Source organism: Geotrypetes seraphini, chromosome 3, assembly GCF_902459505.1.
Source record: "Geotrypetes seraphini chromosome 3, aGeoSer1.1, whole genome shotgun sequence".
Classification (NCBI taxonomy): domain Eukaryota; kingdom Metazoa; phylum Chordata; class Amphibia; order Gymnophiona; family Dermophiidae; genus Geotrypetes; species Geotrypetes seraphini.
This window is the reverse complement of record NC_047086.1, coordinates 405,708,232-405,729,215: the sequence shown is the minus strand read 5'-3', so window position 1 is coordinate 405,729,215 and position 20,984 is coordinate 405,708,232. Positions and strand designations below refer to the sequence as shown.

The window sequence follows — 20,984 nt, the reverse complement described above, 5'->3', positions numbered from 1 at the left end:
CTCTGGTTACCACACTATTTATTTATTCAATTTTCTATGTCATTCTCCCAGGGGAGCTCAGAAAGCTTTACATGAATTTATTCAGGTACTCAAGCGTTTTTCCCTGTCTGTCCTGGTGGGCTCACACTCTATCTAATGTACCTGGGGCAAAGGGGGGATTAAGTGACTTACCCAGGGTCACAAGGAGCAGTGTGGATTTGAACTCAGGGTGCTGAGACTGAAGCTTGAACCACTGCACCACACATTCTAACTAGTGTAGGTTACACAGGTACCCACTACCCTTAGGCACAATCGCTTAGAGCTGGTGTGAGAACCTATTGTCAGTTACATTAATATTGTATAAAAAGTAGAAAAGTACAGTCCTCCATGAAATAGGCTTCTACTGTGTGCCTCGTGGATACCTAATTCTAGATGGCTGCTAAAGTAGATAGGAGAGCTGGGCAGTTTGCTGTCAGGAGAAGATCCCACATGAATGATTTGGCTTTGATCCCTGGTAAGGGCCGGGGACGCTGTGAAAGAAAACCTGAAGAGAGCTGGTGCTTGAGGTGGAGATTCTGTGGTTTCAAAAGCAGGAACAACACCCCTCCTGGGAGCAACAGCGGTAGCCGTCATTCTGGGCAAAGGAGGGGAAGAATTCCCATTATGCTGGCTTGGCATTTAAACAGAGTTCCAATTTGCCTTCCAGCTTTAGCTATTTCTGAAAATTTTTATTTTTTTTAAAGTCATCTCTCTTGTAAGGAGAAAAAGCTCATACACATTATTATCAGTTGTATGTTTAATGTGGTTTATCTGCAGTCTAAAGCAAACTCCAGGTTTTCCTGTGTCAATGAAAGAAAGGAAAAAAAAAAAACCCACGCCTGCGCTTGGGGCAAAGGTCAGATATGAAATTGGTTTTAAATGAACACATTGAAACACTAGCGATTTTTCATGTACACAAGCCCAATTTCCATTCAGCGTAGATCTGAGTGGCTCCAGGCAAATTCAGAGACTAGACGTAACTAAATGATTCCAAACCACAAAACTCCCAAAGAGACCATTAAGCAAATGCGGAACAGATTTTAAGTACAGGTCCAAAATCCCATAGTTCGGCTTTTGGTACTGTAAAAGGTCAGCAAAAGACCGACCATAAGACCATAAAAGTGCCACCAGACTCATTCATTCCGCGTTGGGGCAGCTACTAGGGCCAGAGCGGCTGGATTGTCAGACGAGGGCATTCAGAGTCTGGGAAGGTGGTCAGAGCTCCTAGTGGTGTTGGGGAGTTGGAGGGGTGTTTTGGTGGCTAGTCATGTGGTACCCCCTCAGTGACAGTTGCTGGTGCTCTTTTACCCATCAGATGTTTGTTCCGTCTCTTCCAGATGTAGCAACATAGATAGTGGGTCACTCTTTCATCCACTGGGCTGGAGAGAAAGCGATTCATTGTCCAGGGAGTCTTCACTGGGGCACTGCAGATCTTCTGATGGGGTCACAGGGGTGTGAGGTAGTCGCAATTCCTTCCATTGCTGAATGACCTACGTTTCAAACCTCGACATCCAGATGTCATGATCATACATCTGGGCAGCAACGATGTTGACTCCTGGATGACCTGCGTTTTGTCCAGGCGTGGTTTCTGGCCACACTCATTGCGGTCGGATATCATTCCCAGGCCTCAGCGTCTTAAGCCCAGGAGGTGGATTCGAGGCTTGATTAAGGTTAATAGGTAGGTAGGGTTGTTGGCTCGGAGCCAGGGGAGGAATACAATTGCGGCATGACCTGGCTGGCGGGACCGGATGTGGGGCTTAATTTGCTGCTGGACGATTTGTCTGTCTGTCTGGAAAATCTTTGCTCACCTGGGAGACACTAGGTCGCAGCTTTGGCGGTGGGGCTGTGGCAGTAATCCCGAGCTACTGGTGTTATGATGGCTCATCAGGTGATGAGTGGGTCCGCAAGAAATAAGCTCGGCAAACAGTTTGGTTTGGGTCAGGTCAGCCTGGCATGGGCAACACATTGGAGATACGGAGGGGAGGGGAGGGGAGGGGAGGGAAGGTGCGTTCGCAGTGAGGGAGGGGCAGGGAAGGAGGAGGAGAGGTGCCTGTTTCCCCACCAAGATGGCACCTAGGGTGGTCTGCCCATCCTTACTATGCCACTCAGGAAGTTATTTATCTGTTCAAAGGTTGTTTAATAAACAAAGCTGTGGCCTAGTTTTTTCCAATAAAAACAGTGTCCGATGCATTGTTATCTCTGTGTAGAACATTATGAGTTGGAGCCCAACGGGACCATTCCCGATCTCAGTGTTCAAGCAAACCGCCGGTCCTATCGCTATTTTGTGCGTGATCTTGGAGGAGAAATGGGCCAAGCAAAGCAGAGACTCCTTGTTCGACATCTTCTCCCAGCCCCTGTGGGCCTGGAAACCTCTTTGTTGGCAATCAAGACCCGCTTCCTGTAGCGAGGCCGAGGGGGAATCCGGGCCAAAGCTTCCTACGCATTCAGCTGCTGTCCCTTATTTCTCTTTGTGCTGCCAACGAGGTTATTTAAAAACCCAAACAAAGCGAGCCTTGCCCCAGATCTGGCAAACTGCATCGGAATGATGATCCCGTCTCCTTTACGCAAGAAACGGTCGGCATGTGTGCGGGGAGGCCAAGTCCCCGAAAGGCTTACTCAGCGGCCCCAGGTCAATGCAGCCAGAGCTTTCCCGGGGCTCCTGCCAACTGGCTTTTAACTCTTCCAAACACTGGATCTAACTTATATGCTACAAAACAAACTCACATTTCGGCTCTCAATTTTTGGCAGAGCCCTGACTTTTTCTGCTCACTTCTTTTTACCCCTTGAAGTGACACTGTCAGCCTAGTCCAATGTCGAGTCCAACGACATCCAAGTACGGTATCAGTTTGGTCTATAAGGGGGACATTAAAGAGGAGATTTAGTTTTGCCATTTCTCTCGTAGTGTGACTGCTGTTCAATTCATGACTGTCCATAGTGTCCTGGGGGCCACCTGTAGCCCTGTGGCTACTTCATTGCTTCAGCAAATGTTGCATCACTCGATGACAGTGTATCGCAAACTGTGTCTCGAGAGGACGCGACTCTTGCAGCAAAAGGCACGTCCTGTAGGCTGTCCTGCTCGCTGGCGTCTCTATGTCTCTCCCCGCACCTCTCCTCCGTCAGTAACCCCTACCGGCATAGAAATAGGCTCAGGCCTGCAGCTGGAGGGCCTACTCACATGCGATGCCCTCCAGCCGCAGCACAGAGTTTAAAGGGGCACTGTGTATGGCGTGTTCAAGACCCACTGGGTGCTGTCTGACCTTTTTGGGATAAACTAAGGAATCCCGTAGGGAAGGCATGGAACCAAACAAGCAGCCGAGAAGCAACGCCTGTGCTGGGCATCTGCGCCCTGATCATGGCCAGTGTCGGGCAGACCTCTGCCGTCTGTGTCCTGATCGTGGCAAGGAGAAATCAAGTTTATGGAGTGTCACATCACACTTTATGAGCCCAGGAGGCAGCTGGTGTCTCTGCAGTCCATATGAAAGCCCCCATGGCAGGGGTGCAGCAATAGGCTTTCAGCAGCAAACTAGAGACGCACCAAACAGTAAGGAGCTCTTTCACTAAAGTGCCATCAAGTTTAACACTTACTGCACAGAAACAGAAAAACTAAGCAAGCCATTAGTGGAGAGCATGGCACAGGGGTTAAAGTCACATCTTTGCATCCAGAGGTTATGGGTTCAAACCCACACTGACTTGCGACCCTGGGCAAGTCACTTCATCCCCCCCATTGCCCCAGGTACATTAGATAGATTGTGAGCCCACCGGGACAGACAGGGACAAATGCTTGAGTACATGAATAAATTCATGTAAACCGTTCTGAGCTCCTCTGGGAGAAAATTGAATAAATAGTATGAAAAGTTTCTGGTAACCAGAGCTGGTATTGTGACATCATAGTGCCTCATTCCACCAATAACAGCCAACCTCATCAGTGATGTCACAATGGCTGGATTGTCCTAGACTTGGCTCACTTTCACTACATTTTGATTTTGAGAGTGGCGCAGTGGTTAAAGCTACAGCCTCAGCATCCTGGGGTTGTGGGTTCAAACCCACGCTGCTCCTTGTGACCTTGGGCAAGTCACTTAATCCCCCCTTTGCCCCAGGTCCATTACATAGATTGTGAGCCAACTGGGAAAGATACCTGAATAAATTCATGAAAACCATTCTGAGCTCCCCTGGGAGAATGGAATAGAAAATTAATAAATAAATTAGTTCACAGCCTGAGCACTTGCAATATCAAGTCCTAAATGTCAATTTAAAAACTGGCAAACTGCCACAGCAGTTCAAAATTCCTCCCCAGTCCTCCAGACAATATCAACTTCCCCCCTACTCCTCCTTGCCACAGCATTTCCCTACCCCCAGCATCTTCCTGGGAGTCTGTAGTGGCCGTCCAGGTGGTGGTGGTCACTCTCTGCTGCCACCTGGATTGTACTGTTAGTACTGCAAGATTACTGCTATGAGGCAGAGCTGCTATTTCGAATGACAGCGCTCGCCCAGATGGCAGCGGCAGGTAACTGCTGTCTCTCGAGACCCTCTGAACCACCCCTACGTTGGTCCCAGGGAAGGGCAAGTTCTTCTTGCTGGAGGGGAAAGAGCTAGTTTGGCAAGAGGTTCAGGATGTCAGGAAAAGGCAAATGCATGGGGGGAGGGGTAGCTACAGCTCCGCTACCATTTTTGGCAGGGCCACATTGTGGATTTGTAGGCCTCAGAAAAAGAGAGTTAATATCTTAAGAACATAAGCAGTGCCTCTGCTGGGTCAGACCAGAGGTCCATCGCGCCCAGCAGTCTGCTCACGCGGTGGCCCATCAGGTCCAGGACCTGTATAGTAATCCTCTATCTATACCCTTCAGGAAATCATCCAATCCCTTCTTGAACCCCAATACCGTACTCTGTCCTATCATACCCTCTGGAAGCGCATACCAGGTGTCCCACCACCCTTTGGGTGAAGAAGAACTTCCTAGCATTGGTTCTGAATCTGTCCCCTCTTAATTTTTCCGAATGGCCTCTCGTTCTTGAAGTTTTCAAAAGTTTGAAGAATCTGTCCCTTCAAACTTTCGAAAACTTCAAGAACGAGAGGCCATTTGGAAAAATTAAGAGGGGACAGATTCAAAACCAGTGCAATTTTGCATGAGGTAAAACTCTTTATAGTTTATAAATCTTTCCTTTTGGCTAAGTCTTAATAATAAAATTGTAATTTATAACTAGAGAGACATATGATCCAGAAACTGTTTTATTTTACTTTTGTGATTATGATAAACATACCGAGAGCCTCAAAATAGGACCTGGCGGGCCGAGCGTTTGAGATCACACTAAGAAGAGACTGCACTTTAAAAGGATAAACAGGAATGAGTTGCTCCAGAGGACGGCTGCTAAAATGGTCACCAGTCTTCAATATAAAGCATATGAGAGCAAACTTAGGGGTCCTAAATGGTAAGATGCCCATAGGAATAGAATGTCATGCATTAAGTCAGTTAGTGCACCTTAATAAAGGACCCCTTAAGTAGACTTTGGAGAAAAGGCAGGAGAGGGGAGATCGGAGACCTTTAAATCTCTTTCAACTGAAAGGAAGCTCTGGAATGAGGGGGTGAATGCTTGGAATGGCCTCCCGGCAGAGGTGGTGGAAACAACCAATTCAGGAACGCTTGGATCTGTCAGGAAGATGAAGGATAGGCAGATAAAGACTAGAGAGCCTATGTTTCTCTACCTCCCCCCCCCCCCTGGGGCAACTAACCGGAGATATTTACCACACTTGTTTTTTTTATGCAGACAACGTTGACGTGACCCTGCACTAATGTCCCCCATGCAATAAAATCTGTTATGTTTTTTTAAAAGAGCAGTTATTTATAATGTTAATAATAATGATCAAAGAAAAATATTCCTCACTTATACAAAAGTAAACAATATTTTCAACTTAATTCTGAAATGTCACATTTTGAGGGTTATTAAACATATTCAAGAGCCATACGATCTTTAAAAAAGCACTCAAAACTTTCTTGTTTCAGAAATTCAGTCTTATTAGTTATTGACTGGGATAATATCTTTCCAGAGGATGTGGTAAGTGGTTTTAAGAAAGGTTTGGACAAGTTCCTGGAGGAAAAGTCCATAGTCTGTTATTGAGAAAGACATGGATCGGCAGTATGGAATATCGCTACTCCTTGGGTTTTGGCCAGGGACTAGTGACCTGGATAGGCCACCGTGAGAACGGGCTACTGGGCTTGATGGACCATTGGTCTGACCCAGTATGGCTATTCTTATGTACATCCTAATTAATTAATCCTTTTCTTTGCATATAATAGCAGAATATAAATGATTTAACTGTAACTGTAAGAAATAAAGAAGACTTGAAGTTAGTTAAAAGGTCTCCTCATCAACTGAGCACACTTGAGCAGTCAGACAAAACGGGAGGATTTCAGTAGTTTATAAATGAATCCTGGGCATACCATCAGCTTTTCTCTAACAGGGGTGTCCAACCTTTTGGCTTCCCTGGGCCGCATGGGCCGAAAAAAATGCACAGACGCGCAAACACTGCAGCAAGACAGAGGAGGGAGCAGGCAAGATGGTAAACACCCAGGGGCAGCAGAGGAAAACACTGCATCGCCCTCGATCGAGGCCACAGGTTGGACACCCCTGCTCTAGAAACTCACGGATTCGTTATCCAACTTCCTTGCACGAATGACCATTAGCCAAGACTGGGCAGTCATCGAGGGCAACAGCTTAGGGCGGGGGTGGTCGACAGTCATACAAACTCAAAGGAAGAGTGGGCAGTTTTCAAGTACCCCCACCCCTGTATCTGGGTAAATACAAATCTTGTACACTTCTCCCTCCGCATTCGCTGTGATAGAGGATTAACAGAAAAACCGTAAATAACTTTTTCATATATTATTTGCTGTTTTATATTAAAAAGCATCATGAATATGGTGAAACCGTGAATAACATGGTGGGAGACCTGGTCTGTTCCTGAAGGAGAGGCAAAACACAGTGAAGAAAGTGCTGGGATTTTCTCTGTAAACACTTGGAATCAGCGATTTATCTATGCAAGCTGATGTAATTTGGGGGGAGGAGCCAGGAAGCTAAAAACCGCAAATAATCGAAACCACGATTGCTGAAACCGCGAATACGGAGGGAGAAGTGTATATATGTGGGGGGAGGGGGGTTAAATGACTTATTATGGGATGGCATGATTACGTTAACTCTCAAAACCTTGAGGGAGGAGAACGAGGGACCTGAAAATGATTTAAGGGAGGTAGAAGCCTGAAGGGCTGTCTTGGCCTTGCCCTAAATGACTGGTGTTGCATGCATTTAAAATGTACAAAATTATTTTTACTGCACTGGGTAAGCAATGCTCTATTTTGCATTCTTTTCCACAGCTTGGGTGCTAACACAAGCTTATTTATGCAAATTAACTGAACTGTTTGCATAAAACCACATACAAATTCATAATTGTGACATTTCGTATTTTGGCCCTCAAGATAGCTATCAATAGGGTTGGCGGGGCTTCAAAAATACAGTTCCCAGGGTGCCAACCTGCAATTAGGGCTATTCCAGGGGAGGGGGCAGGGTCGAGAGTAAAGTTGGTCTCAAGCCCTCAGCAGCACAATGTTTTCCCCTTTCCCAGTTTTTAAAAGGGGTTCTAGAAGTGATCCAGAAAACCATGGATCGGCGAGCCTGATGTTGGCGCTGGGGAAAATGGTTGAAATCTCCTGGGCTCTTTAAATTCCCTTCAAGTAACATCAACCAAATATAAAGTCTGGAATCCAAATACTTAGTCACACCACATCTAAACAAATAGCAATATGGAATATGAACAATGGGGGAGACTTCCATGATGTCAATAAGGCTTGTTATATCAGGCTTCACTTAGCCCTACTGACTCTCCCATCACATCCTCAGTCTTTCCAATCATCTTATCAATAAAAATGGTGACAACAGTGACATAAACCAGCACTTAAGTTTAGATTCCACTCGACGGAACTGTCCGTTTTGCAATGATGGTTCCTCAGGAGCCGATAAAACGCATTTGAAAGTGGTGGGTGACAGAATTACACTACATTCTGTTAGCAGGCCCAGAGTGTAAGCAAAGGACTCTGGGATATTATATGAAACAAATTTGACTCTCGAAATGTTAGTGCCCCTGCCATTCAGTCTAACAAAAGTCACTAAATGACTCCTAAAAGACCAGTACTTGAGATTAACAAAGAACCCTTTGCATAGTACTGGGGAGTATCCTGCACAGCCCTGGACTTTCAAACAGATGCGACACAGACAGGTGCTTAAGGAATTCAGACACAGAATGACTCCAGCTACCTGTTCTTAAAGAAAGATCGCTTCTTGTCAATTGAGAGTCATTGTTTCAAACAGATACTAAATTATGACTATTTTTAGAACAAACTCAAACTTATAAAAACAGGCTAAAATCCTCCCCCTGGCTCTCTGCCTCCTCACTTATCTTTGCTTCCTCCTTCAGTCCTTTCACATCTCTACACCTCACCTATTCATACAAAGGGGGAAATTCTATAATCAGTTCCTAAATTTAGGCTTCGGTAGGTGCCCTGCCGAAGCCTAAGTAATTGAAAAATGCAGTCAAAGCAGCAGTGTTCAACTCTCTACCGATACCTAAATAAAAGGCCGCTGAAATGGTTACAAGAATCGCAGCTAGGTAACCACTTTAGACCACAGAACGCCAAAGTAGGCTTGGCCAATGCAGGAAGTGGCATTAGGTGGGCTAAAGGCCCTGATTGGCCCCTACCATAGGAGGGGTTTTTGGCACTTGGGCCAACCACAGTCATAGGTCTCATTCTCACTGCAAGAGGAGTGCCAAGTCCAAACTTAAGTGCTGGTTTATGTCATGATTAAAAATGCACAATTCGAGAGGAACGTGTTGGGGTTGTTTTTCTCTTTCTTATTTTTTGTTTTTGCTTTTTGGTTCTCTTTTCTTCTAATGCTGGGGAGGTAAAGGAGGGGTCTCTTTCTTTTCCAGTAGGCCATAAGAGTCAAAGCCTACTGTGATGTTATTTCTGCTTTGTATTTGGTACTGCGGCGGGGGTGGGTGGGGGGGAAGGGTGGATATGGGTGGGACGGGGAAAGATTCACGTTGGAGCTGTGTAAATTGTATATTGGTTCTTATTTTGTGTATTTCTTCTCCTTGAAGTTACTTGTTGGTTTTGTTTTCTATTTTCAAAAATAAAAATCGTTTATCTTAAAAATGCGCAATCACCATTTTTATTGATAAGGAGAATGGAAGTGGTAACGAGTGGAAAGACTGAGGATATGAAAACCTACTTGTTTAAGAAATTTGTTCTTTTACAGCAGGAGTGTCAAAGTCCCTCCTCGAGGGCCGCAATCCAGTCGGTTTTTCAGGATTTCCCCAATGAATATGCATGAGATCTATTTGCATGCACTGCTTTCAGTGCATATTCATTGGGGAAATCCTGAAAACCCGACTGGATTGCGGCCCTCGAGGAGAGACTTTGGCACCCCTGTTTTACGGTGACAGGGGAAAACAATTTTTCCAAATTTTAGGCAAGATTTTAAAGAGAGAACAGGTCCTACAGAGAAGAGGTCCAGCATGAAATCTAATTATTTTTTTCTGGACTGTTCATCAAACTGTATTAAATGAGTCCAATAAAAAAGAGGTATCACCTTATATCCTTCCTGTTATCTTTAAAAGTAGAGTAACACATCTACCACACCATTATTGAACCCCACTGAAAAAATGTCTGCTTTTGTCCTCAATCGACTTGTATTGGAAGAGTATTTATGTATAGATTTCTAGACACAGAGCAGGATCCCTTTGGGTTTGGCAGTATTAGCTACCCCCGTTTCCACCCCCATAGAAAAATCCCAAATTCAAAACTCTGGGTGGAGACACATTTACTGGGAAATTGTATAAACAGTGCCTACTGATAGGCACAGTTATTTGGAGGCAGCCCAGTCAAGTTCTGTTAATGAGGGATAATTGAAAAATAGGTGCCTATGGGGCTCATAATCAAAAAGCAAATACGTCTAAAAACCCACCTAAATCGGTACCCGGACAATCGAAAAGTCAAGTCGTCCAAAGTGCCGATAATCGGAACGGGTTTTAGACGTATCTAAAAACAGCTTAAGCCTTTTCAGTGCTGAAAGGGGCGTTTTAGGAGGAGTGGTGAGGGCGAGATTTGGGCGGGAGGTGGGCCGGCCTAGACTTGTTGAAAGAATAAAGATATTCTTTACAAATGATTTCACAAATGTTAAAATTCTAATCCATATATTCTATAAAATTCTATCATTCCTCAACATATTTTATATAATAAACCATAATACCCCCTATCCCCCCTCTCTCCCCTTCCCTACCTCCGCCCTCCCCTTTCCCCTTCCCTTCCTCCTTCCCCCATCCCCTCCTTCCAAATCTTTTCATTTTTCACCTCCCCCTTCCATCCCATTTTCCTCCCCTCCCTCCCATAATCAATTCCCCCTCCCCGGATGAAAGGTGACAAAAATAAATAAATAAAATAAAGATCTGGAATGTAATTTAGACAACCTTAGCTTCAATGTAAATCATTGAGAATTAAACTTCTTGCTCTAGGTGAAAGGTTTTGAATATAAGGATCCCAAACCTCCATAAAAAGATGAGTTATTCTAGAAGTTCGCCGAACCTCCCAAATCTCAAATAAAAGTAAACGATGCAACTGGTTCCTCCAGTGCCAAAAGCTTGGAGCTTCTTTCTGTAACCAAAATTACATAATACATTTATGCCCAATCTTACATGCCTTCTGAAACAAAAGACATTTCCTTTGGCCAAATACCCCACAAGCTGCTGCTTTACTCCCCTTGGAGAACCCACAACGGGACTACCCCATAAAGAACCCAAATATAATAGGATGGCAGACCAGAAAGACTTGATTTAAACAAGGGAAGGGAAAGGCTTAATGGACAAACTCGGGTAATTTATTCCAGGCATAGGGGGCATGTAGATGAAAGGAACGAAGTCTGGAATTGGCAGTGGAGGAGAAGGGTAACGTTAAGAGTGACTTCTCTGAGGAACGGAGTTCTTTGCGAGGTGTATAAGGAGAGAGAAGCAAGGAGAGATATTGAAGGGCAGAAGAATGATCCCACTTGTAGGTCTGTAATAGGAGTTTGAACTGTATGCGATGGCAGATGAAGTGAAGTGACTTAAGGAGAGGGGTGACATGAGCGTAGCGAGGTTGGTAGAAGATGAGATGCGCAGCAAAGTTTTGTACAGATTGCAAGGGGGAGAGGCGACACTGGAGACCAGTTAGGAGTAGATTGCAGTAATCTAAGCGTGAGGTTACGAGAGCTTGGACAAAGGTCCGGGTAGTGTGCTCAGAGAGAAAGGGGCAAATTTTGGTGATATTGAAGAGATGGAAGCGACAGGTCTTAGCAGCTTGTTAGATGTGCGTAGAAAATGAGAGGTGAGAATCGAAGAATTTGACAGAGTAAAAAAAATCAAACCCCTTGTACCCGTTCTACTCCACTCAGGATTGTGTAGACTTCAATCATATCTCCCCTCAACCGTCTCTTTTCCAAGCTGAAGAGCCCTAACCTCTATAGTCTTTCCTCATACGAGAGGAGTTCATCCCCTTTACCATCTTGGTCGCTCTTTGAAAGAATTTAAAAATAAATGTGACTATAGACTTCACCACCAGAATTAAAAATTGTTTACAACGGACGTTCCTGCCAAAATTCAAATTCATGACCAACGGTCCTTCCTGTTCTCAATCAGATCAGTGGACCCACTATATATAAAGATTAAACTGCAGAAAGTCACAGCATGATGGCTGAAACGTCAGTTCTACCTATCTAGCTGGGATGAGACCCAGACAACAGCAACCAGCATTCTTAGTCTTGTTAGCCATCTCTTTTTTTAATAATTCCTAGCATCTTGTTTGCTTTTTTGGCCGCTGTCGCACATTGGGCAGAAGGTTTCATCGTATTGTCTATGATGACACCCAGATTCTTTTCTTGGGCGCTAACCCCCCAAGGTGGACCCCAGCATCCGGTAACTGTGATTTGGTTATTCTTCCCAATGTGCATCACTTTGCATTTGTCCACATTAAATTTCGTCTGCCACTTTGGATGCCCAGTCTTCCAATTTCCTAAGGTCTGCCTACAATACAGCACGGTTTTTCAGGAAATTTCAGGATGTGTGGGAGCTATTTACAAAGTATTGTACCGATTAGATGACATTTTATTTTATTTTTTCCCTTAAATTTACAAGTTTTGAAAAGCTTGGAACAGGCAGGAGCGCATCCACAATTGCACAGATGGCATGTGATGACATCACTTGGAACATCTGATAACCCTAATCACACATGGAACGCAGATATATCTTTAGTAAAATTTGGACTCTTAGACACGCCCCCAGCCCACCTAGTTCTACCTATCCCTGCCCCATTATGCCCCAGTCCTGCCCTAGCCCCACCCTAGCCCCGCTGCCTGCTCTCATTGGACATCTGGGTTTTGAAAAGCCGTCCAGACTCCCGTACGTTTGGTAACCCTAGTCAAATACATAATACAAGATCACAGCAAGAAACCACTTGCAAATCTATCTTCTGAGTCACAGCTCCTTCTGTGGAAAGCCCTCCCATTGGATCTCCGTGTAGAAAACTCTAGAAAATTCTCTCTAGAACAATTCAAATCTAAACTCAAGACTTTTCTTTTCAAAGATGCTTAGAATCGTTAACCTCAGCTCTCTCAACCATTCTCATGAAGCTTTTGGGTGTACAGTGGAACTTTGGTTTACGAGCATAATTTGTTCCAGAAGCATGCTCGTAAACCAATTTACTCATATATCAAAGCGAGTTTCCCCTTAGGAAGTAAGGGAAACTCGCTTAATTAATTTCCCCCCCCCTCCGAGGCCACCGGCGCTGCTCCACCCCCCCCCCGGTAATTTGGCATCCCACCCCCGCTCCGAGAATCTTGGAGAGAGCGAGAACTAGAAGGCCTTGAGCATGCGCAGATGCTCAAGGCCCAGCCCAAGCACGAGGGAGGATCTTCAGGCACCAGCATGTCCTTTGCATTGGTGCTGGTGCCAGATCGGGGTAAGTGATTGTGTTTGGGTGAGTGGGGATGCCGGATCGTGGCGGGGAGGGGCGACGTGAGCGGGGGAGGGGGGATGCCGGATCACAGGGGGGGCTCGCAAATCAAGTCAACGCTCCGTTTGCGGGGCACGATTTGTGGGAATGTTTTGCTCTTTTTGCAAAACACTTGCAAACTCTGTTACTTGCAAACCGTGGTTTGACTGTATCTTGAAATAACAAAAACATTTCTTTCGAAGCGAGCCCTTCCACAATATATTTTCCCTCCCTTCTCTCTCCTCCCTTTTGTTTCTCACCCACCCTTAACCAGGGCGAATTACATATTAACATTCAAAATAAAGGATTTACATTTATTGTACAAAACACTTCAGAGACACACTATAAGAAATTACATATTTACATATCAAATCAAAATACATATAACATCCACGTCACATCAACGACAAATTTCAATTTAAGGCCAAAACTGGCCAACTCACACCTACATCAAAATATAAAATTCCATAAGTCATACAAGATGCCTCAATAACCGACATCAATAAACCAAACCATTATTTTTATCTCGATGTATTTAATAACGTACCCTCACCTTTCCCCTTTCGTTTTGTGTGCGTTGCTCCGTGCAATCTCCCTTTTTAGTTACATTTCCCCCTCTGTATTAACAAATTCCATGTCTACGGATTCAGTTATTCGCGATTTTTGACCAAAAAAAAAATTTTAATATTTCGGGCTTTTTTTTAGCCCTGTAATTCCCCCCACCCCTTAAGTCTTACCTGGTGGTCTAGCGGGTTTTCAGGCAGGAGCGATCTTCCCACACTCTTGCTCCTTGCAGATCGCTCACAGGAAATGGCTCGAGAGACTACGGGAGCTCAAGGCAGCCATTTCCTGTGAGCGATCTGCACGGGGCAGGAGCGTGGGAAGATCGCTGCTGCCTGAAAACCCGCTAGACTACCAGGTAAGGCTTAAGGGGGGACTTAAGGGGCTAAAAATAGCCCTGGGAAGCCGGGGATAAGGGTAGAACTGGCCCGAATATTATTTGTGGTTTTTCCATATTCACGGGCCGGCTCTGCCCTTAACCCCCGCGAATACAGAGGGGGAAGTGTATTATTTTTTTTTTCAACTTAGATAAGCTACATCTTTTATTTGATTTTTTTTTAAATCTCTTTTTTATTGTAAACCATTTAGATACCTATTAGATAAACGGTATATCAAAAATAAAGAAACTTGAAACCGAAAGTAGGCCAAAAAAGGAACTGGCAGCCATTGGTTTCTACTCTCCAGGTCAGCATTTCAAAAGAACTTACCGTATTCACCACAGAGGTCAGCCTATAGTTGCAATTAGCTATTACAGACCAAAGTGCGGTTTCTGGAATCCAGTGGATTGCAGATCTGAAGCAGCAAAGTTTTACTTGGAGGGAGGAGGTCTTCTCAGATGAATCTAATTTCTTTGACTGAGTGATTAGATTAACCACATTTTGGTTTTTGGTTTCAGTTGCTGAAACTGGCCCCAAATCCTTTCTCCCCTGTTTCAGTTTTGGCCAAAAGCCTATTTTAATTTTTAGCCATGTTTTTAGTTACTGCCAAAAATGACAACGTGTTACTAGTGAAGCCAAAAATTTGGGCTTTGCTGGTCTCCCTCTTTCCCATGAACAGAAGTTGCCCCTTCTTCAGAAGGCCCCCCAGGCCTACGTTATAATCCCTGGTGGTCTACAATAGTATTTCCGAAGTCAGATTTGGCGCATTCCCTTACCAGTCAGGCTTTCAGCATATCTGCAATGAACTTCATTTGCATATAAAGACAAATCAAGTTCATACATATTCATGCTGAAAACCTGACTGGCAAGGGGGTTCTCCAGTAGTCTACGGTTGTAACTGGGGCTGGGCAGGAGCAATCCCATTACAACGGCCCATTCCCACTCTGCTCAAAATGGCCGCCACAACTGGGGGAACTGCTCCTGCCCCAACTATGCCAGAGATTGTCCCTAACACGGGGGGGAGGGGGGGTAGTTTTACGAAAAGCAAAGTGGATTGAAGTTGCATTCATTGTACTTATAATACTTTTACTTTTTACTCAAAAAGTATTCTGGGAGTGTGTGGTGCAGTGGTTAGAGCTTTAGCCTCAGCACTCCTTGTGACTCTGGGCAAATCACTTAATCCCCACGGCCCCAGGTACATTAGATAAAGTGGGAGCCTGCCAGGACAGTTAGGGAATAATGCTTGAGTACCTGAATAATTTGTAATCCACACAGAATTGTAGTAAGGAGAATATAGTAACATAGTAGATGACGGCAGATAAAGACACAAACAGTCCATCCAGTCTACCCAACCTGATTCAATCTAAAAATTTGTTGTAGTTTTTTTTTTCTTCACTATTTCTGGGCTTTGCCTGTACTTTTGTTAGGTTCCAACTACTTGAAGTCTCCGTCAAAGCTCACTCCAGCCCATCTACATCCTCCCAGCCATTGAAGCGCTCTCCAGCCCATCCTCCGTCACCATCTTCCTCTCCACCACCTCTCTCGGGAGCGCATTCCAGGCATCCACCACCCTCTCCGTAAAGAAGAATTTCCTTACATTGCTCTTGAGTCTCCCACCCCTCAGCCTCAAATTATGCCTGGCTGTAGGGGAAAGGATTTCTGCCTCAGATCTCCACCACTGAAGAAATTCTTCTGGCTACTGAACGGATGAACCACCGACTCCCACCCCCAGGATTCCTCACACAACGGGAGAAGAAATTATGCAGCCGGCTCCCCACCACCTGCGCTCAAGTCTCTGATAAAATCAGCAGGCAAGCTGCTCTCAGAGGGACGGACCCCAAACTCCTGAAAGGACCCAAAGCAGATATAAATTATATTAGGCAATAACTTTAGTTTTACTTAAGTACATTTTTTATTTTTTTTTGTTGAAATCTGTTTTTCTTAACAAGAAAGAACCACAAAGAGGCAAGGGCAAAATGTCAGGCAATAAAAGTTGAGTTTTACAAGAAAGGAACCTCCCCAAGAGGACTGACTCTGATGTCCTCCCAGGTTACACAGGTGCCCCCTTTCCCCCCCAAGGCACCCTCCAACCCCTCCCTCCCCCCCCCCCCCCAAATCCAAGAGCAAGGAAGTGACCAATCTGTTCAAAATGCGACTATGACTCCCTGAAGCCAAAATGTCCAAATAAGGAGACCAGGTACGGACAAAGGGCTCTTTTACTAAGCTGCAATAGCGTTTTGAATTTCAGCACGCGCTAAACCCGCGCTACGTGGCTGGCGCTAGTGTCTAGCGTGCATTCTAAAACTGCTATCGCAGCTTAGTTAAAGGAGCCCAAAGTCTCTGCTTTGGCGGCGAGAGAAGGAAGCCATTCTGGCCTCCGATCCCATAAGTTCATGTCATTTATTCTTCCAATACCAGAAGGAGGGAGGAATATCAGCCAACCAGGAATTCAAAATACACTTTTTCCCCAGGACATAACATTTACTCAAAAACCATTTTTCAACAGAGGTAGATCCAGAAAACCCACTTAAGTGCACTCTTTAAAGTTGAAAGGGGATAGATTCCGTACAAACGTAAGGAAGTTCTTCTTCACCCAGAGAGTGGTGGAAAACTGGAATGTTCTTCTGAAGTCTGTCATAGGGGAAAACACCCTCCAGGGATTCAAGACAAAGTTAGACAAGTTCCTGCTGAACCAGAACGTATACAGCTAAGGCTAGTCTCATTTAGAGCACTGGTCTTTGACCCAGGGGCCGCCATGTGAGCGGACTGCTGGGCACGATGGACCACGGGTCTGACCCAACAGCGGCAGTTCTTATGTTCTTAATACATTCTTCACTGTCCTGGTAATTGTTAAGACATCTGTGCACTAACTTTTACTGGATACTATTAAATTTTTTTAATCTAATCTGTTTTATCTTAACTGCTAAATGTAGCACTTGTAAAATCATCATGCTAATAAATATTATTGGAGCTTGAATCTGTGCTGCTGAGACTCGAAGCCAGTATAATGTGATTTATTATTGTTATTTTTTATTTTTTTTGGCTTCCGTTTTTGCGACTGCGTTTTTTGTGCCATGTCAATGTTTTACAAAGATGAAGGAGTCGGTTTATCACACTGCGATTTAAGAACTGTTATGAAATGTAGGGATAAGTTACTACTGCAGAGATCCCTGTCTGAGCCACAGACACGGCGTGGGATCCAGCGCTCCAGTGGGAGTTTCTAGGAGCTTCACCCTGTGATATGCTCCTGCAAATCCCCCTAGCAAATGTATGAGAAGCGACATGGTGAACCCCTCACTCTGACTATCCTGAGTCCTTAGGAGAGCTTTGGGAAGCCCTGCTAGAGGCCTACAGTCAAAGTATAGTCCTGAAAACCAAATCATTAATATCCACTGCTAGATTCACCCTCTGCAGCTTGTAGGGAGCCAGAAAATTCCCTTCTGTCATTTCTAAGCTCCTACAAACATGACCCGGAGCCACTAGCAGCCTTCAAGTGGGCAGCAAACAATGAGCTCTGCGTTCGCTTGGGGGTTTTCAAAGACATCATTTCACTACATTCTCACGCCATGTTCAATAGCTTACTCTTAATTTCCTTATATAACAACATAAGGTAGTCCATCAAGCCCAGTAGCCCATTCTCACGATGGCCAATCCAGGTCCCTAGTGCCTGGCCAAAACCCAAGGAGGAGCAATATTATAGAATCTCAAACAATAGCAAGATTCCGGAACCCCAAATAGGAGCAACATTCCATGCGGAATCCCCAAAGAGTAGCAACATTCTGTGCTACCAATCCAGGCCAAGCAGAGGCTTCCCCCATGTCTTAATAACAGATTATGGACTTTTCCTCCAGGAATTTGTCCATAAGAATAGCCTTAAGCTGAAGGACAAAATTACCAGAACATCATTATAATTAAATGGCCACGAATACCCAATTTCCAAAACTATAAAAATTGTGGGAATCACACCAGACACACACCTACCCATGGCTGACCACACGAACATAGTGGCGAAGAAATGTTTTTGTACACTATGGAAACTAAGAACCATTAAAAAATACTTTGATGCTACATCCTTTAGATTACTGGTGCAGTCTCTGATCCTATCAATACTGGACTACTGCAATATCGTTTATCTAGGTATCCCAAAGAAAACAGTACAAAAATTAAGAATAGTACAAAACACTGCAGTTCGCTTGATCTTCGGATTGAGGAAAAACGAGCACATTAGCCCTTACTACAGAAGGTTGCACTGGTTGCCAATGGAGGCGCGAATAATGTTCAAGTTTGCCTGTATTTGTTTCAAGCAGGTCTGGGGACTGGCGCCTTCCTACCTTCTACCACATTTCGTACTAAACAACCCCACACGGTCAACCAGAAACCGTAACATATTTACATACCCCAAAATCACCGGCTGCAAATACAAATCCTTTTTGGACAGGTCCTTCATGTTCCAAGCAAGTAAACAGCAGTCCTGGCTGGGTAATTATATCAATGGAACCGGTTTGCGGAAGTTTCGCCCCCCACATTTCGCCCCCAGCAATTCGCCCCTCACATTTCGCCCCCCACATTTCGCCCCCAGGTATGTTTCGCCCCCGGATGTTTCGCCCCCACACATTTCGCCCCCCGGATGTTTCGCCCCCACACATTTCGCCCCCGCACATTTCGCCCCTGAGCGTTTTTCCCCTAGTACTCCATTTGTCACGAGATCAGTTGTCTAAGCCGGGGGAAAGCAGAGAAGCGCTGACATCACTCCTGGGTCACGCTGGAGCGCCGGGGGAAAGCAGAGAAGCGCTGAAATCACTCCTGGGTCCCGCTGGAGCGCGCTGATAAGTGTGCGCCGGGGGAAAGCAGAGAAGCGCTGAAATCACTCCTGGGTCCCGCTGGAGCGCGCTGATAAGTGTCAGACTATTCCTCTCGCAGGCGATTTCTTTGCCGACACGACGGCGTTTTTCCCCTAGTACTCCATTTGTCACGAGATCAGTTGTCTAAGCCGGGGGAAAGCAGAGAAGCGCTGACATCACTCTCGCAGGCGATTTCTTTGCCGACACGACGGCAGGCTACAAATTCAAAGTAAATGGTGTTTTATAACCTGGCTGGGAAATGCGACAAAGTCGGCTTTATTTGCAGTAGTATTTAAAATAATTTTGGGTCACACTACATACATACATACATACTAGGGGAAAACGCTCAGGGGCGAAATGTGCGGGGGCGAAATGTATGTATAGTCGCCAGTGCTAAATTCGGCCAATCTGGCGCCAATGACTTTGCAAAATTCTACAGAGCTTAACCGCCAGCGCTTCTATAAATATAACATGTTCTTGCCTCTTGGTCATTTAGTCCTTTCGATTTCCGAATTGGCGCTTGATTAACTGATCTGTGTAGTGATTTGTTTATTTATGGATTCTGTTCTTTCAAAGCGTGGCAAGAAGAAGCTAGTTTACGAAAATCATATTTATGTATTCTCTAAACGAACAGCAGATGACAGCCATGCTATTTGGGTATGCGAAAAGCGGTCAAGGTGTAAAGGACGCGTTTGGACTGAAGGAATTGATGGCGAAGTTGTGAAAATCGTAAATATACATAATCATGCAGCACAGGCAGCAAGGCCTGAAGTAGTTCGATTAATCAATGAAGTTACTTCCAGGGCAAGGTCGACACAGGAGACGCCACAGCAGATTCTCAGTGAGGTCATTTCAGGCAGCCATGCAAACGTTGGAGCGCTTCTGCCTAGAAAAGATTCGCTAAAGAGATCAATTCGATCGTCAAGACAAGTCTAGGGTATGCCGCGGCTGCCTCAAACCATTGATCAACTCGTCATCCCACCAGAATTTCAGGAGATCATTATCAATGGCGTCCAACAGCAATTTCTTTTGTGGGACTCGGGTAAACTTTTCTCTTCAAGCTATTAGCATTATGTACTCGTACATGTAGGCGTTATTTGCTCGCATTTTATATCACTTTGTGGCACATAAAATGGCCAAAAATTCCTTAATTTATTAGAATTGGTCAAACAAGTATGTCTGAGTCTTCTAAGCCGTTTTAAGCGTTTTCTTGAATTATTGTTGCTATATAATCTTCCACATTTAATTTTACTAAATTACTTCGTACAATTTTTGGTAGAATTTTAGTAGAATTTGTGAAACATTCCATTAACGTAATAGCTCAAAAAAATGAAGAAAAAATATTTTTTTTGGCTTTCGGAATTTTTTGATGCCAGCGAATAGAGCTCGTCGAAAAATGGTGTTTTTTCTGCACCCCTGACTATTTCTGACCCTTTTTTGGACTTTGAAAAGCCCATGTATGTCCCGTCCCAACTGAGGGGTTTCCTCCATCCACCGCCTAAATTTATGCCTAAATTATTTTTATTTTTATTCAGGGACTGGAACCAGCCGAATATTGATATTTGGAACGAGGGATAATCTCCACTCGTTGGCACAGAGCAGTGAATGGTTCGCTGATGGCACATTTTCTACTGCACCAGCTTTGTTCGAGCAGCTTTATACGATTCATGCAGTTCACGGTGGTGTCATCATTCCAGCATTGTACGCGCTGTTGCCGAACAAGACCCGAACAACCTATCGACAGATGCTGCAGCAGCTTAAGAATATGCAGCCAGGTCTCCAACCGCAGCAGTTGATGACCGATTTTGAACAAGCTGCAATTCAAGCGTTTGAAATCGAGTTTCCTAACATGGAGAAAACAGGCTGCTTCTTCCACTTGTCGCAGTCAATATGGCGAAGAGTTCAGAATGAAGGATTGAAAGTGCGCTACCAAAATGACCACGAATTTGCCCAGTGGATCCGCATGATACCAGCTCTTGCTTTTCTGCCTCCGGCCATTGTTGTGCAATCATTTGAAGAGCTGCTGGACGATCCCAAATTTCCAGAAGAAGCAGTACCCATTGCCAACTATTTCGAGGACACCTACATTGGTCGAATGAACCGAAGAGGACGCCAGAATCCAT

The 20,984-nt window shown here is 44.8% G+C and overlaps 1 protein-coding gene across 1 annotated transcript in view; it reads right to left on the bottom strand.

Moving 5' to 3' along the window:
- The window catches only part of ITPKB (inositol-trisphosphate 3-kinase B), a 179,180-nt gene that overhangs the window by 77,868 nt on the left and 80,328 nt on the right, over window positions 1-20,984 (bottom strand). The window lies entirely within an intron of this gene.